At 39.5% G+C, this 23,874-nt stretch overlaps 1 long non-coding RNA gene across 2 annotated transcripts in view; it reads left to right on the top strand.

Moving 5' to 3' along the window:
• Window positions 1–5,197: 5,197 nt before the first annotated feature.
• LOC121503795 overlaps window positions 5,198–23,874 on the top strand; it is an 82,799-nt gene continuing 64,122 nt past the window's right edge. For both annotated transcript variants that reach the window (XR_005991395.1, XR_005991396.1), the window contains exon 1: window positions 5,198–5,528. This is a non-coding gene — a long non-coding RNA (uncharacterized LOC121503795). The remainder of the gene's footprint in view (window positions 5,529–23,874) is intronic.

The raw sequence follows: 23,874 nt of genomic DNA on the forward strand, positions 1-23,874 counted from the left end.
CATTTGTGAATTATTCAAAGCGTGTGCTTGTCTGCTTCCCTGCTAAGGCGTCTTCATAAACAGCAAGGAAGGCTGCCACAAATGTGGGAGGTTCTGAACTTCTATTACATCAGTTTAGAAGAAGGTAGAGACTCAGTTTCACTCTCTGGTGTTCAGCGTGCTCAAACATGTTTACCACATAAAGTACAATCACACGCACAAACACAATCCCGTGTGCATGCACTAACCAGCAGATGTGCTATTGGGGGGTTGCACTTGAAAGATTGCCTGGGCCGTTGGATGTTTGCTCGAGGCCCCCCTGGCAGGGCTCTGGCACCTCTCCAGACTGGTTCTGATCAGGACTTGAATCCATGATCCTCTGGTTTGTAGTCCAAGCTCCCACCGACTTAGCAGCTGCAACAGATGAAATGATAAAAAGTAGCTAAAGAGACTCAACAGTATTCTGTCTGTGTGAAGATGGACAGACAAAGTGAAGTGGTTAAAAAGCAACAAAAAATGGTTACAAGGGAGCAAAAATGACCAAAAATGGATTTTGAATGACAATAATGTTGCAAAAATGGCTGTATAAAATAGTGAAAAAGAATTAAAAGAGTGATTGGGTTAGAAGGGGCAATAATCTCTTGGCAAACATGTCAGACGGAGTAATGAAGAGTGGTTAAAAATGTAAAAAAAAACAGGCAAAATGTGTCAAAAATGGGCTGAAAGAGGCAGAAAGTTGCAAAAGGTATCAAAGATCAGTTAGAAATGAAAAAAAGCAAATAAAAGCAGTGAAAAGGGGTTTCAAAGCAGCAAAAAGTACTTAAAATGGTTTTTAAACAACAATTATGTTGCAAAAATGGCCAGATAAAGTAATGGAAACATGTCAAAAATGGGTTAAAAGTGTTAAAAGTGGTAAAAGGGGGCATAAACGCTCAAAATTGGGTTAACAGAGGCAATAATGTTACAAATATGGCCAGAAAAAATTAATGAAAAAATTGAAAACTCTGGCAAAATGTTGCAAAAATGGGTTGAAGACACAAAAAGTATCTAAAATCAGTTATAAGTGGAAAAAATATTGCAAATTAGGCCAGATAAAGCAGTGAAAATAGCTTAAAAATGGGCAAAATTGCTTAAAAATTGAAAAAGGGGCAAAAAGTACCAGAAAAGAAAATAATGTTGCTAAAATGCTGGATAATGCAGTGAAAATGAGTTTAAAAAAAGTTGCAGAATATGGCAGAGGAGTTAAAGTGTAGCAAAAAATCTGCAAAGTGGATAAAATGGGTTGGACATTGCAATACTGGGTTAAAGTGGCAAAAATGTTGCAAAAATGGCCAGATAAAGAAGTGAAAAGGAGTTAAAAAGCTGCAAAACGTGGGTTGAAAGACACAAAAATGGCCAGATAAAGAATAAAAAGTGGCATTAACTTACAAACAGTGGTGAAAAGAGGTTAAAAAGTGGCAAGAATAAACTATTTCAACATCAGAATCCAATAACAGCTTCACTCACTTTTCAGTCCCAAAAACAAAGTAAGTGTTCATCACAACCAGGGAGGGCCCGCTCTCTGGGCAGGTCTGACCATTTCACTGGTATTTCTTGCTCTGATTGGTTGTGGAGCTCAGAAACATTTTGATAAACAGATTGTGAAAACCAGCAGAAATCCAGACAAAATTCACATTTATATAATAGTGTAAGTGAGTTTGAGCCAATCACAGCTGTTTGTGAATGAAAGGAAGGTTTAGGTGCCAAAAATGCTTCTTAATAAAAACCAAAGATGACTACAGCGTATGTAGAAGGTTCTAGATCTCCTTTCTCATTAGTTTCAAATGAACTAATGGCCATTTTCCATATGTGAATCACTCACGTGTACCGAGCTTCTTTCTAGGTCATAGTTCAGCTGTGAAATTCAGCCACAACCTGTGAAAACTCTGTGCCAGAGCCAGTTCCCACATTCCTTCATTTCAATGGTTGATGTAGGGTTAAGAGACAAAGACGGGCTGCACCTTTAAATAAAGGAATGCCAGCGATGTGCGGCCGTGCCCGGGCATTTGGAGCAGGAATGTGCTGGAATGCTGGCAGCGGTTTTTATTTTTCCCCTGCAGCTTTCCCAGGTGTTAGAGGGAGAGGAAAACAACAAAACCAAGGAACACAGATGGACAGGCTGTGAATAGCGACGAGGGCGTGGGCACAGAGGCTGAAAAACACCCGTGAGTCTGATCAGAAAGCACTTTTCTAGACATGAGGTCACACAAATGGGTACACGCTGTCAGGACATGTAAAACAGAGGAGGGAGAAACAGAGATTTATGGCCTCTTATCAGCTGTCTCCACCTACGCTCTAAAAACCACAGATTTATTTCTGTGCTAAGGCCAGGTAGGCTGTAATAACCTCACCTCTCTAACCTGGCAGGGAGTGTCCTTCTCCTGAGCACAGACAGGCTGGTTAACCTTTAAAAAGGTGTCTGCCTTTAAAAAAACAGTCTGGAAATCTCATTTGAATCATAGCACATGTTAAAGACATATCCCCTTTTTTATGGCCCCTCTCTCCTCTCTGGTGACTCAGCCATTGTTGTGTCTGAACCACTTTAAAAACAAGGACTACTCATATTATGTAACAGGTAATGATCACCCTCATGCTTATTGATCTATATCGCAGTATGACTCACAGTAAGAGCTCAAACTGCAGCTGTCAGACTCCTCTCTGCTCCTTTCAGGCCTGACCTGGTGAAACAGTAAACCAGCGACCTGAAAACACTGAGCTGCCCCCACATTATGTAAATATTGGTACTTAGGAATCAACAGAACATGTTCTTTTACAATGCCAAAAATAATTTAGCCAAGTCCATGTGGAAACACTGTTGACCCCTCGTTAAATCATTAACTGCATCTGACAGGCCTACGAACCCATTTCCAAAGGCTTTGGGACTCCAGAAAACCACATTGAGAGCCGTTAGCCACAAATGGGGAAAACTTGGAACAGTGGTGAACCTCAGGGGTGGCCGGCCTACCAAAATGACTCCAAGAGTGCATCAACGACTCAACCAGGAGGTCCCAAAAGAACCCAGAACAACATCTAAAGACCTGCAGGCTTCAGTTCCAAGAGTTCCAACATCCTGATTGACCCCAAGACTTTTGGGGAAATAGTCTTAAGAGAGAAGAACATCATACCAGCAGTCAGACATAGTGGTGGCAGTGTGATGGTCTGGAGGACCTGGACCTGGAGCATGTGCCGTAATTGATAGAACCATGAGAGTCAGAGCCAGAGTCTCTGGCCATAAGTTCATAACTTCAAGCACACTTGGGTTATGCAGCAGATCCCAAACACTCCAGCGAGTCCACCTCTGAATGGACTATAAACTAAATAGAGGTTTGGAGTGGTCTAGTCAAAGTCTGGACTTAAATCTGATTGAGATGCCGAGGCATGACCTTAAACAGGCCGTTCATGTTGGAAAACCTTCCATGTGGCTGAATTAAAACAATTCTGCAAAAAAGAGTGGCACAACATTCCTCCACAGGATGTGAAAGACTCATCAGGTATCACAAAAGCTTGCTTCAGTTGTTGCCGCTAAGGATGGAACAACAAGCTATTAGATTTAGGCTCACATAGACCAGGTAGGTTTGGATGGCTTTTCCTTAAGAGATGAAATTGATGTTTAAAAACTGTTTTTTAAAAATTTACTCGAGGTATGTTTGTCTAATATTAAAATTTGTTTGATGATCTAGAACGTCTAAATGTGACACAAGCAAAACTACCATTACCATACCATACCAAAAAGACCATTAGTAGTGTGCAGACTCATTTCAGCATAAATCTCAGCTAATGACTGTGGTTTTATTTCTTTTCTTTTTTTTTTTTTTTTTTTAATTTTTTAAAGATTTATTTTTGGGCATTTTTTTTGCCTTTATTAGATAGAGGAGGACAGTGAATAGAGTTGGAAACAGGGTCAAGAGTGGGGGAGAGACATGGGGCGAAGGGCCTCAGGCCGGCTTCGAGCCCGGGCCGCCCGCATACGTGGGGAGCGCCTTAAACCACTAGGCCACCTGCTCCCCATTTTATTTCAATTTTTGAATAGTTTTCTAAACAATGAGTACATATCATTTTATACATCTATCAAAATATGATCAGATATATAATTTGAAATAATTAAAAAAATTGTTTTGTTTTTTGGAAGGCATCTCTCCACCCCAGTCAGGTTCTGGTGACCCTCTTGAGGGGTCACAACACCAATTTTGGGAAAGTTTATGTATGTTGTTGTTTGTATAACCTGTAGTTATTGCTGCCATGTTTTTTATTTGTTAAATCCTTTTTTTTTCAACAAATATTTTGCTGATGTAAAATTTCTTGAGTATGTAAAAAGTTTAAATTAATGTATTTTTAAATAATAAGAAAAAAAAAAAACAATAATAAAAAAATAAGATAATATTATAATATTATTATATTATATAAGATAATATTATATTCTTACTATTGTTATAATAATTATAATAATAATTGTATTATTAAAAACAATAACATTTACAATAATAATAATAATAATAATAATAAAAATTACTGAAGGGTTATTTTTGAACATGTAAAAGTTGTGGATGATTATTATATGACAATTAAATATCAATTATTGATATTGTCATTATCATCATAATATTAGATGATATTTTATTATTATTATTAAAGATAATAATAATAATATTAATAATAATAATAATAATAATAATATTAATTATTATTATTATTATTATAATAACAGTAATATAATAACAGTAATAATAACAATAATTTTAATAATGATTATAATTACTTAATTACTGATGATTTATTTTTGAACATGTAAAAGTTGTTGATGATTTTTATAATAAAATATCAATTATTATTATTACCATTATTGTCATATAGTTCTGTTTAAGAAAATTGTGGTTATTTAGATTAGCTGTCTGATTAAAACCTTGACAATAAATGATTTGGTATTGTAATACATTGTTTAAATTAATTTTAAATCATTTAATAACTGTAATAACTGAACGCTGGGTCAGAAAAGGGAAAGACTAGGGAAGGGGAGAAAGAAGCAGCTTATCCCTTATAAGTTCCTTTAAGTTGGGAAATTTTGCCAAAGTATTTTGTGTTTGAAGCTTTAATAGGGAGAAGGGGTTACGCTCAGCGCTCATTACGTCATGACGCTCCAGTGGCGCCATGAAGATGACGTTCACCTGTGCCGCTGGATTTGGTTTGTACTCCTGTCTTTACCAGTGAAATCTGAACTGTTGGACTACAGAAACATGCCCTGACTTACCGTAATTTATGAGTTTAATACATTTAGATAAATATCATCATATGTTATACTTTAATCTGTCAGTTAAATACAAAATAACCGCGCTGGCTAGCTGTATATGGTTCGCCTTACCTTCATCATCGTCATTGTCAACAATTGATAGAAGAATCACGGAGAAATTAAAGGAACATGCTAACTCAAAAATCGGAGACATCTAGCTGGATTAAACGGAGCTGAGAGGAGAAGAAGAACACGGGAGCGTTTTGAAGAGAAAGACATCAATACAGTGAGTCAAAAGTGAAGCTACCTCTGGTAAATGCTTTATCTGGAGCTAACGTTGGCTAGGCTAATAGGCTGCTGGCTAGGTGGAGCTGTGTTGCCGTTTACACAGAAGGTATGATGCTTTACCGCTGATTTGTATTCCTGTGTGTAAAGGTAGTTGGTGAATCTGTATTTGGCTCGTTTAATGTGTAATGTAGGGAATTACTGTTGCTTGTTGTTGCTTAAAAACAGTGCACCAAGCTCTTAACTGTACAAACGCAACAATGCAGATCCAATGTAGACCAGTGGGGGTCCACATGCAGCCTTCCTCCTGACTCAGGCCTCAGATCAATATCAAATATCTATTAATCAGGGAAGCACAATTTTGGATTTTAGCTGATGTATAAGGCCAATACTTAATTACTAATCTAAGCCTAGAGCTTTGTGATATGGCCTAGAATTAATATTGCAGTATTTTTTAGGCTTTATCAAAGATGACACTAAATATTGTGTATTTTGAAATCTCCTTTAAATAACAGTTGTTAAATTCAATCCTTTGATGCATAAAATAACACGTATATCTCTATATCTCCTATACCGGTGATACTCAACGCGTGGCTCTTTTATGTCTTTATTTGAAATATTATTCCCCCAGAAAACCTTAAAAAGGGAAACTTTGACCTCAAAAATTACCCACTAATCATCACATTAATTAGTTTGTTTCCCACACTTATACTGTAGGTTTTAATGATTTCAACCATTATTGCCCTTATATCCAATTTTTGCCATTTTCCAGCAGTTTTAGCAACTTTTATCCTACTTCTTTGCAATTTTTTGTCCGTTTAAGCTACCATTTGCCAGTAAATGCCAATTTCCCCCATTCTTCCCTTCTTTTTTACAGCTTTTTGTCAATTTTAGTCACTTTTCACTCATTTCTTGCAGCTTTTTGCACCCATTTTTGCCATCTTTCACCCAGTTTTCTTTATTGAATGCCTATTTTCCCCCGTTTCCACTAATTTTTAGCCACTTTTTGACCATTTTTGCCACCTTTAACTTATTTTTATTGCTACTACAAGCCGTTTTTTTTCCACTTCTCACCACTAAGATTGTGGCTCTTGCAAAGGCATTTTCTCAACAATGCAGATCTTTGGTTGAGCAGGGTTGAGTAACGCTGTCCTATACAGTATTTAATTGTGAATGGTAAGTTATTAAATATTTCCTCTGTTATGTTTACTATTATTGATTGAAATCATTATTATTTTCCTTATTTAGGGTAAAGCAACCCTACAAAAATTCACCAGACTTATCAAAGAGCACTGTCTAAATTGCATGAATACGTTTTTGTACTTTTTAAATGTTATTTTTTAGGCTTTTTGGTTTGATTCGATAGGACCGTTGAAGAGAGAAGTAGTCAAACACTGCAGCCAGTGTACATGGGCATCTGCTCCAGCAATTAAGCCAAACTGCCACCCCATTTTTATACAATTAAGGCAAGTTTTATGGCATTTTTGGCAATTAAAAACAAGAAAACTAACCAGTATTGCTTGTCTTGGACTTATGTTTGCTGCAAATGCTTAGAAGCTTATATAGGTTAAAAATGTCTCATTATGACGACTGTGTACGGCATTATTCCCATCATATTTGTGCAGTTTTAAACACTGTTCAGAATATTGGATGTTCTGTGCACTCATATGACCCTTTCCTATGGTGTTAATATTGCTTGTCTTTTACTGGTGTTGTACCAAAGTTAAAACCCAGGTATCATGACAGCCCTACCTCGAACACGTCATTGTCAGTCTCTCTGTAGAGCTGCTGTGTTCGGCTCGCTTTGCTTTGACTCTCCACACAAAGAGGTTTTGATTTACGTCTTGTGTTTGTCTTGGAAAAGTCCAGAGCTCAGTTTCTGCTGCGCTCTCTTTGTCCTGCTTTCTGTTTCAGTGCTTCTCTCTCTCTCTCTCTCTGTCTGTCATACACACACAAACATGCAGCACATGGCCAGTACGGGTGAGTCACAGTGGTCCGCTAACAAGTGGCTCTTCACTGGGAGAGTCCCTCCATGTACCCATGTGATTAGGGCCGATCCCAAGAGTGTATCAGGTGCATTTCTGCTCGGAGCAACGTGAGACTCCTCCTCTGTTACATTATCTCCCAGTGACAATAAAAATTAGCTCATGTCAAAACTCACATAAATTATCATGCAGACTCCCTCAGATATTTAAAGTCATCAACAACATATCATACAAACACCAGTCTGCATTAGTAATCTAGAGATTTTTGCCATTTTGACTCATTCACATGCATGACTGGTAGAAATAGTACAAGGAATAAGAATGTCAAGGAGTGAAGCAGTGTGCAGAGGACATCTTTATACAGAAGCTGTGCGTGCTATACGTGTTATGAGTACTGCATGTTGATTTTTGGGACTAGGGCTGTGAACAAAACAATCAAAATTATGTTAGTCTTTTTCTAGACAGTCACAACTGTCAAAAAAGGGGAAGTAGATTTTAACTCAGGTTTAACTCTTTGATGCGCAGAATTGGTGAATGTATTTATTAGAGCCTGAACGATATGGGATTTTTGAAGCCGATGCCGATACTGGGGGCTAAAATTATATCGGCCGATATATGAAATAAGAACATTGATATACACATATATACTCTACATGAACACAAATTCTTATATTTCTATTATCTTTGTTTATTTCACAAAGATGCAACTTAGACGACGTTAAAACGCTGTTTAATAGTCTTTTATTAGATAATGATGGACATGTGAATCAACAGTGTTGTTTATTCTCAACTCCTGCATCTCTACTCCTCTAAGCAGTAGAGACGCAACTGGTCAACTACAATTCCCACAATGCATGTCAACAAATATGGCTGCCCACTGAAGAAAGTCAAAGTACATAAGTACATGATCGAAAATGGATAAAAAGATGTTTATTACCGGATGTAATGCTGTGGATTTAATCTCCAAAGACCCCGAAAAGTCACCAAAGTTCTGGGCTCATTACAACGGCGTCCCTTAGAGCTACAGAGCTACATCGATGGTAGCAAATGAACAGCCAGGATGCATGAAGTAAAAGAAACTGAGACAACATTTGGAAAAGATTTAGGGATGCACGATATTATCGGTTTGGTATCAGTATCGGCAGATATTAGCTTAAAAAGGCAAATATCAGTATCGGCAGATATTAGCTTAAAAAGGCAAATATCAGTATCGGCAGATATTAGCTTAAAAGGCAAATATCAGTATCGGCAGATATTAGCTTAAAAGGCAAATATCAGTATCGGCAGATATTAGCTTAAAAGGCAAATATCAGTATCGGCAGATATTAGCTTAAAAAGGCAAATATCAGTATCGGCAGATATTAGCTTAAAAGGCAAATATCAGTATCGGCAGATATTAGCTTAAAAGGCAAATATCAGTATCGGCAGATATTAGCTTAAAAGGCAAATATCAGTATCGGCAGATATTAGCTTAAAAGGCAAATATCAGTATCGGCAGATATTAGCTTAAAAGGCAAATATCAGTATCGGCAGATATTAGCTTAAAAGGCAAATATCAGTATCGGCAGATATTAGCTTAAAAAGGCAAATATCAGTATCGGCAGATATTAGCTTAAAAGGCAAATATCAGTATCGGCAGATATTAGCTTAAAAAGGCAAATATCGGTATTGGCAGAGATCAAAATTTCTGCCGATATTTACGTCTGATATTTTGCTCATGTACTTCAGCATATATGGACTTTATATTTTGTCCATAAAAACTGAAAAAAAAAACAAAACTGAAAAAGTTTGGAAAGAGATTTAAAAATAGCACGCATAAATAAATTTACATCACAACTCAGTTGTAACTTCATACAAATTACAGCTAAAAATGTGGTAACTGTTAGCCAGGATGCTAGCACCAATGCTACTGATCACTCACATTTATATCATCAGTTAGTTACAACTGGAGGGGCCGTTCACGGGGTTTTCAGGAGCCCAGCCAATACTGTGGGCCGGCCTGCTTTTAATTAAACTGCTTGAAATGTTAGGAACACTTGCTCTACATTTTCAGGACTTCTCATGGAAAGATCAGGCCATTTGTTTACATATTTTGGGGAATGGACTCAAAAATGTCAACTATTTTCAGGGAAACTTTGGGAATATGTTCAAGTCTTTTTGGAGTTTCGTTGGAAGTTTGGGGAGAAATTTTGCTGTGAAATTTTCAGTATTTTCATGGAAATTTAAATACATTTGTCTTGATATCTGAGGGAATTTGTTTGGAATCTTTCAGGCATTTTCATAAAAATCTGTACTTTTTGGTTGTTTGATTGGGAATGTGGAAGGGTGTTTCCTTTGAAATGTTCAAGAATTCCCATGGAAATTTTAGGTGATCTGTTTAGGTGCTTAGAGGAATTTTCTTTAATTTTCATGGATTTTTTGGGGATATTTTGTTTTGAAATTTTGGGGAACTTGCTTGATATTTTTTTAGCAATTTACATGGAATTTTTTTGCATTTTTTTGACAGCCCAGATTGACTGTTTGAAATATCCGTTGCATGGATATGTTTCACATTCATCTAGGAAAATTCCCATAGAAAGTGTTTGGGAAGGGCGGGGCTTTTTCAGATCATTCTCAGAAGGTGATTGGAGGAACTTTCTGTCTGTCACAGTCGTGGCGGCCACTCAGAGCGACAAGACAAAATGACGTTGTGTGCACGCCTTTCTCTTGAGCTGACAGGTCACTGCTGCTGGGGAGGGATGGGGGGAGTAACCATAGGCCAAACTGGAACCCGGGCCGCCTGTGTACATGGGGCACACCTTAGACCACGACCAGCCCAAGTTCCTGTGGTCCATCATCAAAATAAGGAGAAAAATGACTCCCCTATCCCTCTCAATGACCGACAAAAACTGACCGTCAGAGCCAAAGCATCGGAGGTTTTAAACTGATCAGGTCCTTCTGATTCCAAATAAGTGGGAGAAACTGAAAATGTAGTCTAAACAACAGCTCAGGTCTCAGGAGGTTAAACATCCACAGATTCATTAGAATTAATACATGAACAGCTGTTTTACTCACAACAGCTGTTTTTTACAGTACATGGACGTGCAGCCTGTCTAATTAGTGTTTGTTTATCTTAGTGCCATATTGCTGTCATCAGGTGCATGCACTGTATAATATGTGTTAATATCACACCTTGGAGAGTACAATATGGTGTCATTCAGCGGTCATGAATGTAATAATTACCCTGCAGAAGTAATAACAGCTTAGAGGTGCAGTCCTTAAGCCCTGCTCCCTCCAGCACATGTTCACAGACCTGCAGACACGCCTCCCACACCCACTGTCAGCCATAACAATAGCTGAGCGTGCAGTCCACTCCACCTAGTAGACACAGCCAGGTGTACCTGTCCTCCACCCTGTTTGTTCACTCACACACACTTCACACACCCTTTACCAGAAGAGTGTGTCTCAGAGCCACGGTGGCTGCGGACTGAACGTGGAGCTGCTGTCACAGAGCTACTGGCTGGTTTGATGCAGATGAAGGCGTGTGAACAAGACCGGGCCTGCTGAAGGCCTGTTAACCCCGTAAAGCCATCATTAATGTCAGCAGTGGAGATAATGAGTGCTGAGGTAGAGTTTACTGTAGGGCTGTTGGCCTGTTGGTCAGTATTTAAGGATAAGTTCAGTTTATCTTTAATCTCCTGTTGATTCATTTATGGCTGTAACAATAACTGAATTTTAAACCTAGAGATGCTGCTGCAATGTTTTCCACCAGACTCTGAGGCTATAGAGGGGGGACTCCAAACTGTCTAGGGCAGTGGTTCTCAACCTTCTCAGCCTGGGACCCCCAAAATAAAGGTCCCAGAGACCGGGGACCCCCACTGTACCTGGAGGTGGTTGAGCACAGCCATGCACATTCTGGAATAGTCATGTGCAGACAAGGCCGTCCTAAAGGGGGATAAAGGGGAGAATATCTGGGGCCCAGCCTAACTGGGAGTCCATGGAGGTCAGCAAAATCATGGTCTATTGTAAATCTAAGCTGTTATATCCATGTTTGATATTTAACATAAAAAAATAACCACCCTTATCAATGAAACAAATCTATTTTTTAAATCATTTGTGTAGTATATAGACTTCTTGAAACTGCCATACTATTTTGTTTTAAAAAAGTATTTAAAATGGATTAAAAATGGAAAAAATGGGTTGATAATTCCAAAAATGGTGGAAACATGGTGAAGTTGGATCTTAAAAGTAGCAGAAATGGGTTGGACATGGCAAAAATGATATAAGAATGGCAAAAACTAGCCAAAAAAAAGGCAAAAATGGGTTACAGTGGCAAAAATGGGCAGAAATAGTGGTAAAATGGAATTAAAAACTAGGCTTTAATAGGCTTTAAATCGGCAAAAATTGGTGGAAATCTGGTGAAATGGAAGAAAAACCAATATATGGCAAAATAGTGCTAACTGAGAAAGAAAAACAGGCAGATATTGGCAGAAATTGGTCCAACTGGCAAAAATGGGCATTTCAGATAGTGAAATGTGGTTAAAATGGGAAAAACTGGATATAAAAAGTGGTAAAATGGGGTTCATATAGTGGCAATAATGGATCAACAGAGGCAACATTTGGCTTATGTGGCAAGAATTGGTTTAGATGTGGCAAAAACAGAAAAAAAGTGATGGAAAGAGTTTAAAATGGCAAAAATAAGTGTTAAAATTTATGGGAAAAAATGATGCAAACTGGTTAAAATTTGGCAAAATTGGTGTAAAGTGGCAACAATGGAATTAAAAAAATGTTCTTACTTTTTTTTTAGGATATCTGGAGACCCCCTCTTATGTCTTGACCCGACCCCAATGTTGAGAACCACTGGTCTAGGGGAGTCTGGGAGCATGCTGCCCTTGCAGAAAATGTGTACATTTCAAAGTGAAATACATGAATCTTGTGCACTTTTGTCACCTGACCATCACACCAACAGGGACTGTGATGACATTGTATTCAAATACATGGACTTTATTATGGACTTGATCCCCTTTTGCAACCATAACAGCCTCCTCTCTTCTTGGAAGGCTTTCCACAGGATTTTTGAGTGTTTTGAAGGGAATTTGTGCCCATTCATTCTATAGAGCACTTATGAGGTCAGGCGCTGATGTTGGATGAGAATACTTGGTTTGTAATCTCCGATCCAGTTAATCCTGAAGGTGCTGGATGGCGTTGAGGTCACGGCTCTGTGCGGGCCAGTCAAGTTCTTCTTTATTAGCCTTCTTTTTGCTCCCGGGCACAGTCATGTTAGGCCTTCCCCAAACTGTTGCCACACAGTTGGAAGCATAGCATTGTCTAAATTAGCCTTCACTGGATACAAGGGGCCGAGCTCAAACCCTGAAAAACAGCCCCATACCATCATCCCTCCTCCACCAAACTTCACAGATGACACAGTGCAGTCAGACAGGTGACATTCACCCAGACTGACTGCCAGAAAAGCATGATTCATCTCTCCACAGAACATGTTTCCACTGCTCCTCAGTCTAGTGGAGCAGCCTCACACCACTCCTTGGCATTGGACTTGGTGAAGTGAGGCTTGCATGCATCTGCTCAGCCATGGAAACCCATTCATGGAGCTCCTGCTGCACAGTTTTAATGCTTACACTGATGCCAGTGGAAGTTCAGAAATCCTCAGCTATGGAATCGGCAGACTGTGGGGCCTTTGCACCTCGTTGACCCTGCTGTGTGATGCTTTGTGTCTGGGCTGCTGTTGTTCCTAAATACTCTCTAGTATCATCACTCACAGCTGAAGCCATGAAAATGTAAAAAGAAAACATTTTAGTGTATTCATACATTCTTCAAAATCTACAGCTGATATATGGCTGTAAATCTGTTCAGAGGTTTTTGTGGCGTCTGTAGCCTAGGGCAGTGGTTCTCAACCACTTTTAATGGACTCTGTGTTGTACTCACCATCAACCTGCCGGGGACTACAGATGGAAATTAGCCTATGGCTACAATCTGGCACATTTACATGTTATGTCCAGTAATATGCATTGTCCCACATTAAAAATAAATAAATAATCAAAATAAATCTTGGGGTCAGGACCCCTTTGGGGGTTGCTAGACACTAAGAGGGGGTCTCCAGTTACCCTAAAAAACTAAGAATACTTTTTAAATTACACGCTAGCCACTTTACACCAATTTTGACAAATTTTTTACCCCTTTTCATCATTTTTTCCCACCAATTTTAACACATTTTGACCATTTAACACCTATTTTTGTCAGTTTTAAACTCTTTCCACCACTTTTTTCTGCCTGTTTTTGCCACTTCAGCTTAATGTTGCCTCTGTTGACCTATTATTGCTACTATTAACCCCTTTAACCCACTTTTTACACCCAATTTTCCCATTTTAACCCCATTTCACCATCTGATATACCCATTTGTGCTAGTTTGACCAATTTCTGCCAATATCTGCCTATTCTTTCTTTCTCAATTAACCCATTTTTTTCCAATTAAAAGCAATATCAGCCACATTTCCACTCCTTTTTACCAGTATTTACGCCCATTTTTGCTATTTTAACCAATTTTTGCCTTTTTTTTTATTGCCAGTTTTATCTGATTTTTGCCACTTCTAAACCATTTCTGCTACTTTTAAAATCCAATTTCACCACCTTTTCCACCATGTTTTGCCATTATTAACCCATTATTGCAATTTTTAAATCAGTTTTTCTACACGAATGATTAAAAAAAGATTGTTTCTTTGATAAGAGTGGTTATTTTTTCAGGTTAAATATGCATTGTCCTATCTGATACAGATATTATGCTGATAATCTGTGCAAAAAACAGCCAACATGACTTCTATAGGTCAACTCTGACTCTGTGCTTTTCTACCGTTTCCTTACTAAAGAAGGTGATCAAATATTTCTTCTTTTAGGGCTTTATTTGACACATTTATCTGTATTTTCTCATTGTAAGAAAATTTGCATGTGCCACCTCTGCAGGTTAAAACAAAACTGAATTTGAGACTTTGTGCAAACGTGGAAAAAATGCCAACTTAATTAAAAAAAAAGCATCTAGCTCCATTCCTGACTGTTTGCTGGGTGTGAGACTTTATTAATGAGTTGTCAACTCTTGCCAAAAAAAATCAACCACACCTTCAACCTTGCACAACTTCCCTCTTTTCTACGTTAGCCAACACACCCAAACATGGTCCCCGTGCAGCCTCCGCTCAGTCCTCTGCAGCCATGTTTAGTCTAATTGATGCCCTTCCCTAACGGCCTAAATTACAGCCGGGCTTTGAGGTCAGAGACTCGGTTGTCAACAAGTGTGTCCTGAGTGACGCCTCGGCCCTTCACCCACAGTGACACTTCACCTGACTCAGCAGACACAGGACTGTCCACCGCCATCAACACGCTGCATCTCGCCTGACTCTGATCCGGCTGTTAACCCTGTCCCTGCCGAGTGTGAGGAGACTTGAGGGGAGGATGGAGGAGGGGGCTTGTTATCCTGATTCCTTTGTCCTTCCTCATCCTCATCAGGATTCATCCAGTTGGACACACAGAGCAACAAATTAGCCCCACACGCACGGTGCAAAACCACACAAGCACACACAATGAAGGCATCTGCATACATTATCCTGCTCAGATTGTTAAATTGGATTCCTTTTCATTCCACTGGCTTCACATAAAGCACCGCAAATCAAATCAAATTTAATTTAACGATCATACAAAGGGGCTGGAATGAAAGGGGAAGATGTGCTGAATTTAGGCCTGAATATATTTCACCCTACAGCAAAGAATAACCCACAAAAATCCCCAAAATGTTCACATTTACATTTCTTTTCTGTGTTCACGTAAATGAGGACAAAAATAAGATTGAAATAGGCATGCATGGGTAGTAACATCTCATGTTTTATGTATTTATTCGGTTTAGAAGGCATAGGTTTGGTTTGGACTATCAAAATGCAGAGTGGCCTGCAAAGTAGACTACCCTAAAGATCTTCTTCAGGATAAACAAGCCAAACTATGCAAAATAGAATCACTGATGAATTTACCATCGGAAACATGCTGCAAAAGAAAACAGAGATGCAAATGTGTAACAGGACAGAACAGCCAGTGACGGGGTAGGTCAAACATTTACTGCATTAAGTTACTTTAAAATCACTGCTGGAAGTAGTTAAATCACTATTCACAGTGCATTATTGTGCAGCACCAAGCGGGATGCACTGTCATTTAATTCACTGGTTCCCAGACTGGGGTCTGGGACCTCTTGGGGGGCACCAGAGATTCTAGGTTCGCTCATACTATTTAAAATCTTGATAAAACGCTTATAAAGAGGTAGATTTGTGTTTTTGGCTGTTTTGTTTGACTTTAAACAAGTGGGTCATGTGGTTCCTGGAGGCCAACATTACTGCTGTAGAACCCTGACTGACAAAACATGAAGTAACATGAATCAGCCAATATAAGCAAATTAGCAGTCCCCTGTACTTGAATGCTGAGGAGTTTCTAGCACTGCACTTCACAAGTGGGGAACGTTCTTGACAAAAATGGGTAAAGGTGGGAAAAAAAGGGCAACAAAATGGGCATAAAGTCTCAAAAATTGGCAAAATAGTGGGAAAAAGCAAAAAAATTGGAAAATGGGACAAAAATGGGCATAAAGGAGTAAAATGGACGAAAAGCTAGCTAATTGGGCAGTGGCCTAAAATGGACATGAAGTGGGAAAAACGGGCCAAAAAATGGAAAAAGCCAAAAAAAAAAAAAAAGTGCAAAATGGGCACAAAGTGGCAGAAAGGCACGAAAAGCTGCAAAACATTACAACAATAGGTGGAAAAGGGCAAAAAAAAAAGGGTCTTAGAGTCCAAAATTGGCAAAATAGCAGAGCAAAGTAGCAACATAACATTTGGTGAAAAGGAGCAAAAGAAGGTTTAAATGGGCAAAAATAGGTGAAATAGTGGGAAAAGGTGTAAAAAATGTGGAATGGATAAAAATGGGCATTTAGGGGCCAAAGACATTACATTGAGAGTTGGAAAGAAGCCAAAATGGTTTAAAGAGGCAAAAAAAATAGACATAGTAGTGGGAAAAAAGTGGTGAAATGGGACAAAAATTGACATGTAATGGCAAAGAATTTTTGTAATTGGGCTAAAATGGGCATAAAGTGGCAAAATAATGGCAAAAGTGACCAAATGGGCAAAAAACGGGCCAAAAGTGGCTAAAAAATGGCAAAATTTGGGGGAGAAAAAGTGTCCAAGAAAGGCAACAAGGTAAAAAAAAAAAAGTTAAAAGGCAAGAAGTTCCAAAAAAACTGAGCAAAAAGTTGCATAAACATTGCAGAACAGACAGAAAGTGGCAAAAATAGGTTTGAAGGGGCAAAATAGTGGGAAAAAGCGGAAAAAATTGGTAAAAGGGATAAAAATGAGCATAAAGGAGTAAAATGGGTGAAAAGTAGCTAAAATGGGCAGTGGCCTAAAATGGACATGAAGTTGCAAAAACTGGCTTAAGAGTAATGGGAAAAAGTGGAAAAAATGGAGAAATAGGGCAAAAATTGACATAAAATGACAAAAAATTGGTGAAATTGGGCTAAAATGGGCAAAAGTGGCTAAAAAATGGCAAAAGTGTTCAAGAAAGGTATGAAAGGTAACAAAAAATGTTAAAAGGCAAGAAGTTCCAAAAAAACTGAGCAAAAAGTGGCAAAAAGAAGTGACAGTAATGGATGGAAAAAGTGAAACGTGTTAAAGAGTAGCACAAATAAATAATTTCAACATCAGAACTCAATCAAAGCTTGCACACTTTCAGCTTCAAAATTAGGTGACTATTAGCTAAGGTGTTAGCAGCAATGCTACTGATCCAACACACATGCACTGATATCATCAATAAACCACAACTGGGGGGCTCATTCTCTGGGTTTTCAAGGGCCCAGCCAGTTCTGTGGGCGGGCCAGGGTACACTTGTACATGTCAATATTTAAGGCCGACATGATTTATACTGCAGCCGATATAGCAGCTATAAATAACAGCAGAAACTGATAACAGGCTGATAAAATCATGCATCCCTATCAGAAACTGGCCAATAAAGACAAAAAATTCAATGGGTTTAATTTGGCCTTTTTATTAAAAACCTATGTGACATATGACAACTTAATTTAAAAAAAAAGTATCTAGCTCCATTCCTGACTGTTTGCTGGGTGTGAGACTTTATTAATGAGTTGTCAACTCTTGCCAAAAAAAATCAACCACACCTTCAACCTTGCACAACATGTATTTTCTTTACCTTTACTTTAATCAAACAGCTGGTGCTCCATGTAAAACCTGGTTAAAACAGAAACCAATAAAAATCAAGAACTTAATAAAACAGCCCTTCAGAAATATCTAAAAGTTAGATAACAGGCCAAATTACAACACTGAGAGCACATTTAATATTTATTACGTACATCTACTTGCATTAAAAACAAGAATTTTTATGCCTTTGCATTGCTGATAGCTGCAGCTAGAGGCTTCATGTTTCTGGGTTGTAGGTCCATCTATCCTTCTGTCCTGGTTTCTTTAAATGCAACATCTCAAGAATACTTTGACAGATTTTTATCAAACTTATAGGCAGGTAAGGCAGATACTTATCAAACGATTATTCATGCTCGCGTTCATCTTTGCTTGTGATGAACACGAGGCCAAACCTTGTAATCACAATATTTGAAGGATGCATCAGGGACATTTGTTAAATTTAGCACAAACATGTATTTGGACTCAAGAGTGAACTGATTAGATTTTGGAGGTCAGAGTTTGCTGCTTCCTTACATGTTTTGAGCTACGTTTCAATCATAATGTAGATTTAGCCACCATTTGACTGTCTGATACCTGTCAGATGTATAACCCCTGAGTGAATAGTTCCAGATGACTTTTGCGTTGAACTTTTGAACTTTACTAAATTTCCCATATTAGTCAGTCCTTAAAATGTCAGCAGATAAGACGATAATCCTAGATGATGACAGCCCAGTTCTCCCACAGATCCCAGTAACAGAGGTGTGACTGTGAGCTGCAGAGGGAGTGAGATCAGCCTCCTCTCTGCGGTTAGAGAGAGCAGAGCTGCAGGCGTTTTGGCTGAGGAATTCAAGCTGACCTTACAACAGGAGTTTAAAGGTTGTGGGTGTAAGAACTTCAACAAGGTTCTAATCCTACATGACAACTCCTTTTTCAAACACCTTAAAACTGAACCCGTCCTGTAATTATCTCCCTAACCGCAGCTGCTATCACTTCTTCTTTGTGTGCGCACCTCTTTGTGCTGCAGCTACAACCTTTAAAGTGTGTTGACCTTGCGATAGCCATCACAACTTCAAAGCTGGGTGAGTCTGAGCTCAGAGTGCTGCTCTGCTTCTCAATCAGCGCGCCGGTTTTCTCTGAACGGAGATCAGAGACCTGACGGGCTGGGCGCTCGTTCTCACTGACGGATGGATCGTTCAGAGAAGTGACAACATGTGTGGTCAGCAGCTTTCACTGTCTCAGCGCATCAGGCAGCCGTGTGTGTCGCTGCATGTCAGTCAGCTTTCAGTCAGCTGAGCGTGAGCCGGGGGGACACTTGGTTCACCTGAGTCCAGATCAGTCATTGCAGGTGATGTCTGAATGGATCAGAGCACTGTGGCTTTGTGCTGACACGGCTAAAGGCCGAGGGCAGAGCTACAAGTGGGCAACCGACACATGCCACTTTTTACCGGTATCAAAATACACCAAGCAGCCACTTCTTTAGGTACACCTATTGAAGTGCTTTTTAGCATGAATATCTAATCAGCCAATCACAGGGCAGCAACCAAAACATCTAGGCATGTAGACATGGTCCAGACGATGTGCTAAAGTTCTAACCAAGCATTAGAAAAACTAAGAAAGAGGATTTATGGAACGTGCCAGATATTTGTATTCATGAGCGGCTAACCAGGTTTTCTTTATGCATGAACAAGGACTCTGCAATACTGTTTCTGGCTGTTCTCCGCGTTGGATTTAAGAACATACGGTGTGTGCGTTTCGTGGTGGTGGTAAAGGAGCATCAGATTTTGCCGTAAAAGCCATAACAAGCACTTTAGCTTTTGCAGCACGAACACAACTGTGTAGTCCGCCATGATTGTTTTGGTCGGACCTGCGTAGGCACCTTAAGGGAGCTACGCTGTATGTGACGTAATCGTTTCAAGAAAGATGTGGATAGCCGTCCACATGGAGATGAAATGGTAGTCGTTTAAGGACTTATGCACCCCAGGACCCGTTTTCAAAAACTATTGTTTACAGTCACCCAAAATGCCGTTTCCAAGTGGATGAAACGCCGATACGACAAAAAACTTTTGCGTATACGCCTGAATTCGTCTCCGTGTGGATGGGGCCTCAGTGTTGCCAACTTAGCGACTTTGTCACTATATTTAGCGAGCTTTCAGACCTGTCTAGTGACTCTTTTATAAAAAAAAGCGACTTGCGACAAATCTAGCGACTTTTTCTGGTGTTACTGGAGAGTTTTGGCGACTCTGACGTGAAAGCACGTATCGTCGTTGCTCCTCTCAGTGAGCAGTGGGTGCTGGTGTGCACCCCTCCCCTCAGAGGCCTGTTTCAGACTGGGAGCGTGTTTTGCGTGTGCCAAGCATGTCAACTCCAGTTCCTGTTGGTGCGGCTTTCACACAGGGCGCGAGTTTCCTGCGTGTCAGCTGCATGTCCCTGCTCTCAAAGCCCTCTCCTTCTTCATAAGTTTTGCCTCAGTAAACCCCCTAAAAGCGACTTGATTTAGTGTACAGTGGAAGTTTGTCAGGAACTATTCAAAATAAAAGCATTCTGTACAAGTGAACAGAGTTTCTCTATAGAAATGCTAAATCAGGCTTTTACTTTGAAAAGCACAAACCAGAAAAGCATTCATACGGTGTTTATCCTTCCTGTGACATATTCTACCAGTGTGGAGACAAAAAGGTTCACTAATAGTAGATCTTTAGAGAACAACTTTGTAAAACAAGCACATTTAAGCTTGTGACCTTTCTCAGGGTTATCAAGAAACACATTTTAAACATATTCTATGTGCATATTTGCCACAATGATGTAAATACGGCTCTTTATTTATCATTTTCCTGTCTACTATGGTCCACAGCCACAATATAAGACTATTACACAGCGTTTAACCTCGTCTAAGTTGCATCTTTGTGAAATAAACAAAGATAAATGCAGCTGTTAATTCACATGTCCACATTTGTGTTCATGTACAGAATATATCCTGTGTATATTAATGTTATTTCATATATCGGCTGATATATCGGGTATCGCAACATATCGGTATCGGCATGGGCCCAAAAATCCCATATCTGTCAGGCTCTAGTACTTTGGTTGGAAGGTTGGAAGAAGGTGTCATTTCTTTGCCTACTAGTTATTTTACCGAACCAACCTTGTAACCATGATCATCACTGTATTTCACCATGTTTTCCATCTCCAGTTTTCATTAACATATACATGTTTTTGCACCTATAACAGTGTTGTAAAAATATCAGGAAATGTTATTTCTTATCCCATTGTGTAAGCCTGTTTGTCGTCTTTTTTTGTGGCCAAAAGCCCCCATGACTGTCTTTAAAGCCTTTAGGCAAAACAAAACAGCTCATAAAATCCTTAAGGAGGCTTAAAACAGTGCTGTCTATTAAAACCTCTTCAGGAAACATTAAACCAAGCAGCTCGTTTAAAGTGAGCCTCTAATCCCTTTTAGATTAACACTGAATTAATCTGGTAAATCCCAACCTCAGCGGTGTGAATCAGTGGCATAAAAGGCTTGGTTATGATGCAGAAACAAAAGCTGATCTGTCTTGAGTGCTCCCTTGATTTATGTCCTCCCTGGCACTGCTAACTAACTTCCAAATGCCCGCCTCACATAATGAAAGCCGTTTGGCGGATTGGCCCCTGCACAGAGGGATGAAACAATCCCGGAGACAAACATTAACCCGGGGCCTGACCCCGCAGCCTGTCAGGAAGATGAACGCCTGAGACTGGAGGAGAAAAAAAAAAAAAAAAAAAAGAAAACAGCATTCCTTTTCCCGTAAACCAGCACGGGGGGAGGGAGGGGGATTTTGGGAAGTTTGGTGAGTCATCACTTTTTCTTTTTCTGCCGGCGCTCCCCCCTTTGGCAGTGGCAGCGCGGAGCTCAAATACCTCCACGGCAGATTGCCTCGTCATGCTTTCAACGGCCCTTTGACAAGTGTCTCACTTTGACTGTTCCTGCTGGAGTCGCAGCTGTCTGCACGGCTGTCTCCTTCATAAGCCCGCTTTGTGGGATCGTCCTGTTTGAAACCTGAGCAGATAACAAGTTAAGACTTACAGTATAAATAAAAGATAAGCCTGCTCTGACATGAACCACCTAGGGACGGGCAATATGTCCAGTTTTTAGGAGTTCTGTGTAGTTTGAATAAGATGCAGAGTAGGACAGTGTTGTTTATATTCATCAGACAGTATGGTTTATGCAGAGCTTGACTGACTACAGGATGATAAGTCTAAATGGAGAGTTATTATTTTTATTTATATTATTTACAACTCCAATTCCAAAAAGGTTAAGACACTGTTGATAAAAACAGAATGCGATGATCTGAACGTATCAGATGTTGAAACAGAAGAAAAATTTTACCATTTCATGAAAAAATATTAGTTCATTTTGATTTCGATGGCCATAAGAGTGAGTGGTACTAATGAAAAACAGCTGGAGGAGCATTTTGCAGCTAGTTATGTTAATTGGCAACAGGTCAGTAAAACGACTGGGTATTAAAGGAGCATTTTAGAGAGGCTGGGTTTCTCAGAAGTTAAGATGTAAACAGGTTCACCAATCTCTGAAAAAATGCATCTAAAAGCAGCAGTTTTTCAGAGGTAATGTTTCTCAACATAAAATTGCGACAACTTTGAGGAACCTACCATCTACAGTCCATAATATCAAAAAATTCAGGGAATCTGGAGAAATCTCTGCTAGCAAGGGACAAGGCCAAAGGAGCCCTTGAAATCACTGCATGGACTCAGGAACACTTCTAGAAATCATCGTGCGTCAACACAGCTGGCCATGCCATCCACAAATGACAGCTAAAGCTGGATCATGGAGAGAAGAATCCATATGTGAACAGGATCCAGAAACACTGCTATCTTCTCTGGACAGCAGCTCATTTAAAATGGACTGAGGAAACATGGAAAACTGTTCTGTGGTCACATGAAACCACAGACACCTAGTCCTTTGGACCAAAGAGGAGAGGGAGCATCCAGCTTGTTCTCCTGGCTCAGTTTAAAGCCTGCTTCTCTGATGGTATGGGGCTGCATTAGTGCCTATGGCATGGGCAGCTTACACATCGCCAAAGGAACTATCAATGCTGAAAAGCAGAGAGAGTTTTAGAGCAGCATATGCTCCCATCCAGACAACGTCTCTTTCAGGGAAGGCCTTGACTATTTCAGCAAGCCAATGCACACACCACATCCATCACAACAGCATGGCTTCATGGGAGGAGAGTCCAGTTGTGAACTGACCTGAAGAAAACACACATTTGGAGCAACATAAAAGAAAAAAAAATCCAGCAAAGAAAACTTACCTGGAATCCTACCATCTCCAGCCACTGGTCTCCTTCCCAGATGTTTGGGGAAGCTACACAATGGTTCACATGGCCCTGTCCCTACTTTTTTGAGGTGTGTTGCTGCCATCAAATTCTTAGTGAGCTAATATTTTTTAATGAAATGATAAAATTCCTTAGTTTCAACATCTGATATGTTGTTTCTGTTCTATTGTGAATAAAATATGGGTTTATGGGTTTCGACAAACATTGACTTCTGTTTCAGGGTAAACCAATTATCATCCTGGATAATTAATAACGCTGTTAATCTGCTATGAATCAAAAAGTGCCCTACTTTGGCTCCACTACAAAGTTTCCCTTCCTGCCTGGTTTAGTTTCAGTCTCCTCCACATGTCCTGCATCCAACACATTCTGATTGGCTAAAGTCACATGTGTACCGGCCAATCAACACTTTAGTCTGGGTGACACTGACACAGTAAGCATGTGAAATCACTTCCTGTTTTCCTGCTGCTTGTGTGTTGTCTCTGATGCTGATAGATGAAGGGCTACCCTACATAATTTCTCTCGTACTTTTGATAATGCAGTTTTAGTCTTGCAACATCAAGTAGGGATGTGCGCAGTTAATCTGTAAAATGGTTAAAATTGTTTAGCAAATTAGCCGGCGCAGAATTTACTAGTTGGTTAAACTATTTACCTATCTTTTTTTATGAACACGGGCTTGAAATCCCAAAATCTCTTTTAAACTGTAATGAACCACCAGCCACTAGAGGCTGCTGTAGCTTCAGTTAATGGCTGCTGCCTTTGTCTCTGGCATTTCACCGGATGTAAATGTGCGAAGCTCAGTGGTGGCTTAGCGGTTAGCGTGTGGCAGAAAGACC

Source organism: Cheilinus undulatus, linkage group 21, assembly GCF_018320785.1.
Source record: "Cheilinus undulatus linkage group 21, ASM1832078v1, whole genome shotgun sequence".
In the NCBI taxonomy this organism is placed as follows: domain Eukaryota; kingdom Metazoa; phylum Chordata; class Actinopteri; order Labriformes; family Labridae; genus Cheilinus; species Cheilinus undulatus.